The sequence below is a fragment of the Coffea eugenioides genome, unplaced genomic scaffold (genome assembly GCF_003713205.1).
Source record: "Coffea eugenioides isolate CCC68of unplaced genomic scaffold, Ceug_1.0 ScVebR1_2768;HRSCAF=3857, whole genome shotgun sequence".
In the NCBI taxonomy this organism is placed as follows: domain Eukaryota; kingdom Viridiplantae; phylum Streptophyta; class Magnoliopsida; order Gentianales; family Rubiaceae; genus Coffea; species Coffea eugenioides.
The window spans coordinates 1-6,836 of record NW_020863283.1 but is presented as its reverse complement, the minus strand read 5'-3'; positions in this window follow the sequence as shown (position 1 = coordinate 6,836).

Here is a 6,836-nt window from a genome sequence, read left to right as displayed (position 1 = left end):
TACTCATCATTTGCCGGTTTTTCTTTGATTTTACTTACTTGTTTGCTAGATGAACTGTAATATGCTCTCTCGTTTAATCTTAGGTTTTCTCGGTGACTGAGGGTAATATTCGGAAGGATAGTTTGGACGTTCTTTTGCTTGTATAGGTGAGCGTTCCTTGTTGGTTATGCTTCTTGATCATATGGCTTGTATGAATGACTGATAACGTGTTAAATGCTTTCAAGGATTGCCAAAATGAGTTTTCTAGGCGAGTGCGTACTTTATCGCACTCGACCTAAATGATTGTGACATTTTCAACGATTGAACGATTGGAACGTTACTTGTGCATGAATGTAAGCCTTTTGGCTGAACTGGACCCTGTCCCTTGTTACCGATCGACTCGAGCCAGAAACGGTCTCGGTCGGGTGATTTGGTGACCTGGGTGAACGTTTGGTATACTCGAGTATTACCTTGTATTCTGGTGGAGCCTGGCCAACGTCCAGGAAGGGAGTGAATGAAATGAACGAATGAACGAGGGTTTTACTTACAAAAACGTATTTTCAAATAATTGAAGGAATAAGGGGAAATGACAGGAGAACGAATGAATGAACGAACGAACGAACGAACAAATGGCTCCTTGCGAGCTCGTATCCTTTTAATATATGTGTTATTATCGCTTTCCATTGTAAATGTTACTTGAATTATTGATTTTCTATGTTTAAGGTATTGGATGAATTGTTGCTTATGTGTTCGGAACCTCACTGAGCTTCTAGCTCATTTCTTTAGTTTTGTTTTCCTTAATAGGGGAAGGCGAGCCAGAACGGAAGCTTTGTGTAGGCTAGCTTAGGTTAGATCTCTGTTTTGTAATGGTTCTCGCCCTAGTGCTTGGCACGGGCTAGATGTATTGTGGATTGAGAACCTTTATATTTTCGATGTTGTATTTCCTTTTGAGATAGCGATGTATATAATTTTGCTTTAAGTTTTGGATCGTTGTTTTGTTTTTTTTTCCTTGTGGGCTTATTCTGGTTTTGGTTGAGGTTGAAGTGAACGACTGAGTCCCGGCGAGAACTGGGCAGGCGATCCGCCGAACCCTTTGGTTCGCCTTAGGGGGAGGTAGGGCTATCACAAGATGACCTTTTTAATATCAATCCTGACATTGTTAGGGCTCTATGAACGAATTTCAAAGTGCTGTACGAAAGCTATTGTCTGCGTGGTGCCATTTGGGGCTGCAATGAACGTCACATGTTGGCATCAAACATTTGGGCTGCAAGGAATTTCAAAGTGTTTGTAAAGTTATGCACTATTGTTCTACGATTCAGTTAATTTTGTTTTGGTGTTGTTTAGGTATTTTTATTATCGATATTTGAAAATTCAAAGTCCAACATGCTTGAATTAGCCCAAGATTTGAATTTTTTTTGTTATAATTCTTGTTCGAGCTGTACAAATTATTGTAAAACTGTGGAATTGTACGTGAGTGTGTATCTTTCTGTGTGAAAGAAAGATTGTGTGCTATGAGTTAATTAACTTGAGTTTATTGTGTTCTTCATTCATGTTTATTTTTCATATTGCTTCATTTCTCCGGACTCTTCGTACTTTATGTGGAGGTATGCATGCACTTCATTATGGTCCAGAATGGCATAAGCTTTACATTCCTTCTTAAGGGCCTTTGTTGTCACTCAATATGAAAAATGATTGATTGATGTCTAAAATATGAGAGCAAAAATTAATATGTCTTCATGATAGAATTTTTAGTGAACTTTACTAGTGTGGTCTCACCCCTTAATCACCTCAATTGCCAATTACTTCAATACTTCAGTTCTACGAGTTATGCATTTGCATAGACACTACATATAACTTACCAAGAATTTACATGTTATTGTTAAAAAAAATGAGAATACCAGCAAATTTTTCAATATTTTTGACACTATATATTGGGCATTGGCTGTGCCTTGCATAGCCAGAAAATCTCTAGTACTAATACAACAAGCAAAAGGCCATTTGTGGAATAAAAATATCATCTCACACATGAAAATACTATTTTATTGCTACTTGGACTGAATTGTTGCTAAAAATATAAAAGCAAGGGAAGTTAGTGTAATTTTCAAAACCTCAGGGAAGCTCAGTGCAACTATTAAAAACCTTAAGGGAGGTTTCTAAAATTATCCCTTGAGAAAATTATAAAACATAGGCCTTGTTTGGCAAGCAAGTTTTTGGCCAACTTTGTCTGTTACAAGTTTTTAAAACAACTTTAGCTACAGTAACTTTAAAAAACTTCTCAAAATTTTTAAACTATACACTTCAAAATATCCAAAAATTTACACACTTAAAAATTTTTTTCTACAACTTCTACAGTAAACTACAGTAAGGTTTTAAACAAACACCCAAAAAAGCGCTTGCCAAATGGAGTCATAAGTATACCAATTTGAGTGACACCAAAGCCTACCTAACCCCAGATGCTGCGTGGATCAAGGAACTTGAGTTAGCAGTCCAGTGACATGGTGCCATTCACCACTCAAATCGGGCGATCTGGGCCTTCATAAAATTGTAAAATCAAATAACCCAGATCGAATTGAACTCCGGCAGTTTACCTTAACACCCCCATATCTAAAGCCCATGATATCAGGTATAGGGTAATCCTTGATTAATTGGTTAATTATTGTGAAACTAATAAAATAAACTACTAAAAGAAAAGAATGAAGATTGTACAGCAAAAAGAAGGAAATAGTAAGAATGTTTCTATTATTCACTCATCATATGTTCCAAAGTTTCAAAGGTTATAGATGAGCCATGTTAAGTCCTCTACTTATAAGTGATATAAGGCCAAAAGTATATAATAACGGAACCAAGAGGGCTGAGAGGGCCATGGCCTTCCTTAAGTTTTGAAAATTTTAATTCACAGTATGTAAATATATATGTAAAATAAAGTTAACCCCCCAAATTTTTTTATAACTTTAGTTTATATTATGAGAGTTTATATATATATATATATATATATATATATGTGTGTGTGTGTGTGTGTGAATTAACCACTTTTGAATTAATTTTTTCTTCAAAAAAATTATTTATTTTTTATTGTGCTAATTATTTAACTTTCAAAAAAGTAAATATATAATTTGATGATCCATAGTAAATTGACCCAATTTGATATATTATAATAAAAAGACCCAATTCATAATTATCAATGGATTAAAACAAAAAAAAATTACTTTATTGGCCCATATACAAATATACAATTTATCCTAATTGATTAGACTTGTTCTCACTTTTCCTATATCAACTGCAACAACAAAATGGGCATTTTCAATTATAAAGATAATCAAGACAAAATTTTGAAATAAGATGGAAGATAATTTCTTAAATGATTGTCTAACTGTGTACATAGAAAGAAATTGTTGGAAAATTTAGTATGATTCATTCATAGATGAATTTAGTTCTATGAAAGAATGTAAAACTCAATTTACTTTTTAAAAAAAGAGGTTGAAATTTCAAGGTTTATTAATATAACTTTTATCTTTTTAAATTGAAAATAGTGATATTTATATTGCATGGATATTTATATATATTTTTTGCACAGGCTACATATTGGAGCATCTTCTCATAATGTGCAACTTGGGTGGTTTGTGATGTTGTAAGATATTTAATCAAAGGTTATTTCTTGTCTTAATTTTTGTTATGATTATGCTACATATTTATGAAATTGACATTCCTTTATAATTAAAGTTAATATTTGATGATTTTAGATGTCATATACTTAAATAGATGGAAATTATTTTAAACATAATATAGTAAGATAATTTTGTTACAAAAATTTTGGCTCCCCAAGAAAAAAGATATTCTTGAATCCATCACTATGATATGTGTGTGTGTGTGTGTGCGTCTGTATAGATATAAATTTAGTACTTCAAGTACGTGAATTGAATAGTTATATAGATGAACTCAAGAACTACTAGAAGATACATAAATGTACCAAAGAACCTTGTAGGGGTACGAATATTCTACTGTATCTCTTAGGGAGATGAATGGATATCCACACTTATTATTACATTAATTCATAACACTCTCCAGTACACAAAGAATACGTCTCATTAAAATCTTATTAGGAAAAAATCTGGTAGGAAAAAAATCCTAGTGAAGGAAAAAGAGTACACTATTCTTGTGTATCAATTTTGCATATAACTTCCCTATTGTAAACATCATCTAAGATCTCTACGTTAGCATATTCTAAAATTTTTCATTAATTTTTTAAATGTTGCAATCAACAATGTCATGGTAAATAAATTTACCTGATTTTTACTTTTCAATGTCGTTATTTAGGAGAGGAATTAAATAAAGTCATAATAAATGATATATCAAGTCTAATACAATTTGCAATATATTTTAGCGTACCAATTGCACTAAAAAGATCTTTATCAAGATCAAGTAACCAAACGACCATTGGATACTTAATGGATATGCTTTATCTATATAAAATTACTTTAATACCTTCTGGGTATAAGCAGATTAAATTCCATCTTCCAAATATTCAATTTGTAAACCAAGGCAAAATTTTATCATTTCAAAATCTTTGATTTCAAATTTTATCTTTAACTATTCATAAGCTTTTAGTAACATTTTAGGAGTTCCAATCATATTCAAAATCATCAATACATATAGTTCGAATACCCATTTATATTCAACTAGCTTTACACCTTCTAATGTTTGGATTACAAATCCAAAAAGTTTTAGTTTTACCAATGAATTTGATTCTGATTGGAATGTATCTTTTCATTTTGGTCAATTATTTCTATATTGACATGCATCAACTGATATGTTTTCATGATCCTCATTAACTTTAGTGATGTCAAGTGCTACATTATATGTAAAAATATTTATATCTATTCGCTTAGGCCCAACCTTTTTGAATTTTCTATAATTTCATTCTCTTTAGGAGTATGCTCTTCAGGAGGTGACTCTTCAAGAGCGACCTCTTCAAGAAGTCGAATTCTACCACTAATATTTACTTAATTTTTTGAGATATGAAATCAAGATGTCTAACATGACTTAGGGGAGCTAGTATTAAACTCGTTTGTAACACTTGTATGTATCCTTCAAGGTATTAATTTTAATCAAAGTATTTCCAATTGGAATTATTTAGTAACTCTTCTAGAGTCAATAAATATATCTCACAATTGATTTGCAACTTTCTACAAATGAATAATGTTTTGAACTTCCAGTTCACATTATTTTGTATGAGGATCAAGGAAATCTAACAATATTTATCAAGTGATTTTCTTTCTCAGTTGACCATTTCCTTCCGCCAATGTCGGGAATTATAGTTCATCACAATGTCAGTAAATCATTCAATAAATAGATCACCTATCAATATTTCATGATGTTTAATTGTAAAGGATGATTCATACCTGATATAGATTTTCAAATTTCTATCAGAGCCACATATAATACAAAAGGGTAAATATGAGTACTTGTTGGCTCTTAAAACCAAGCAAATTCTCACTTTTGTTAAATCATAAATTTACTAGGATCAAAAAACGTTTGACTTACTATGGGTGATGATTTTGAATTGATTATAAACCAAATGAGAATAAAAGCAATCATGTCAGTAACCATTTGCTTCTTGAATTGTTTTGTAATATAATCAATCTTTGTCACACTTGTTCTTTTAATATGATATCTATTTCTTCAAACATGAGAACAAAATAGTCTATTATTTATGTTAGCCTTTGCTCTTTCCCAGAGAATTATAATAGCTTATCTAGAGCTTTTAAACAATCTTGTATTACCACTTCTAATATTAGTATTAATATTCCCTGTTTGTATCTTTGTATGCATTCATTACACTAGCAATGATCAAAGTATCATCATCACCATGTTAAGGATTTCAAATATTTAGCTTTTATTTCTTTTTCAAGAAGAAAGTACAATTATTACCATCATGAATCAAACCATTCATCATGCACCTTCAGGATGTTTGTTCCCAAAAAAAAATATATGTTTGTGCTTAGTGATTGTTGAGTAGCAGGCAGCTGTACTTCACGATTACTCAAAGATTATCAAAAAAAAAAAAATGGAATAGGTTTGTGAGAAAAAACTTACCTCAATGATATTATAAAAGTAGAAATTTGTATTCAACAATCATTCAAAATTGAGACTGTATTTGATAGCTCAAAAGTAGAGACTTGTACTTGATTGTTCAAAGTTAGAGACTTATGCTTTACCTTTGCTCAATAATAGAGACTCGTGCTAATAACATATTGTGAAACTAATAAAATAAATTATTAAAAAAACAGAATGAAGACTGAAAAGCAGAAACAAGGAAATAATGAGAATGTTTCTATTATTGACTTATCAAATATTCCAAAGGTTCAAATGTTACAAATGAAGCATATAAACCCACTATTTATAGGTGATACAAGGCCAAAGTTGTACATTCCAACATTAGTATTAGTCTTGATATATGAATTTAGTATTTCAAGTAGATACATAAATATACCAATGAGGATGAATGTTTAGTGTATCTCTTGGAGAGATGAATGAACATTCACACTTATTATTTTATTAATTTCATAACATTAACCTCATTTTACTCTTTCAAAGTGGATCAAAATCTCAATTTGTTTTCTCAATCTAAAACAAAGTATCAATCTTATCCTGAAAATTAAGAAAACTCTCAAACCGATTTTGGTAAAGTGCATAACTGTTGACTAACTATAAAATGACCAAGTCAGTGGATAATTGTCATTTAATTCAACAAATTAGTTGGAGAATCAAGTTATGGGCTTGAAAAATGAGAGATTTGTCAACTTAATGGACAAAAATTGAGACTTAAAGCTAAAGTTCAGAGGACTAATATAAAATTG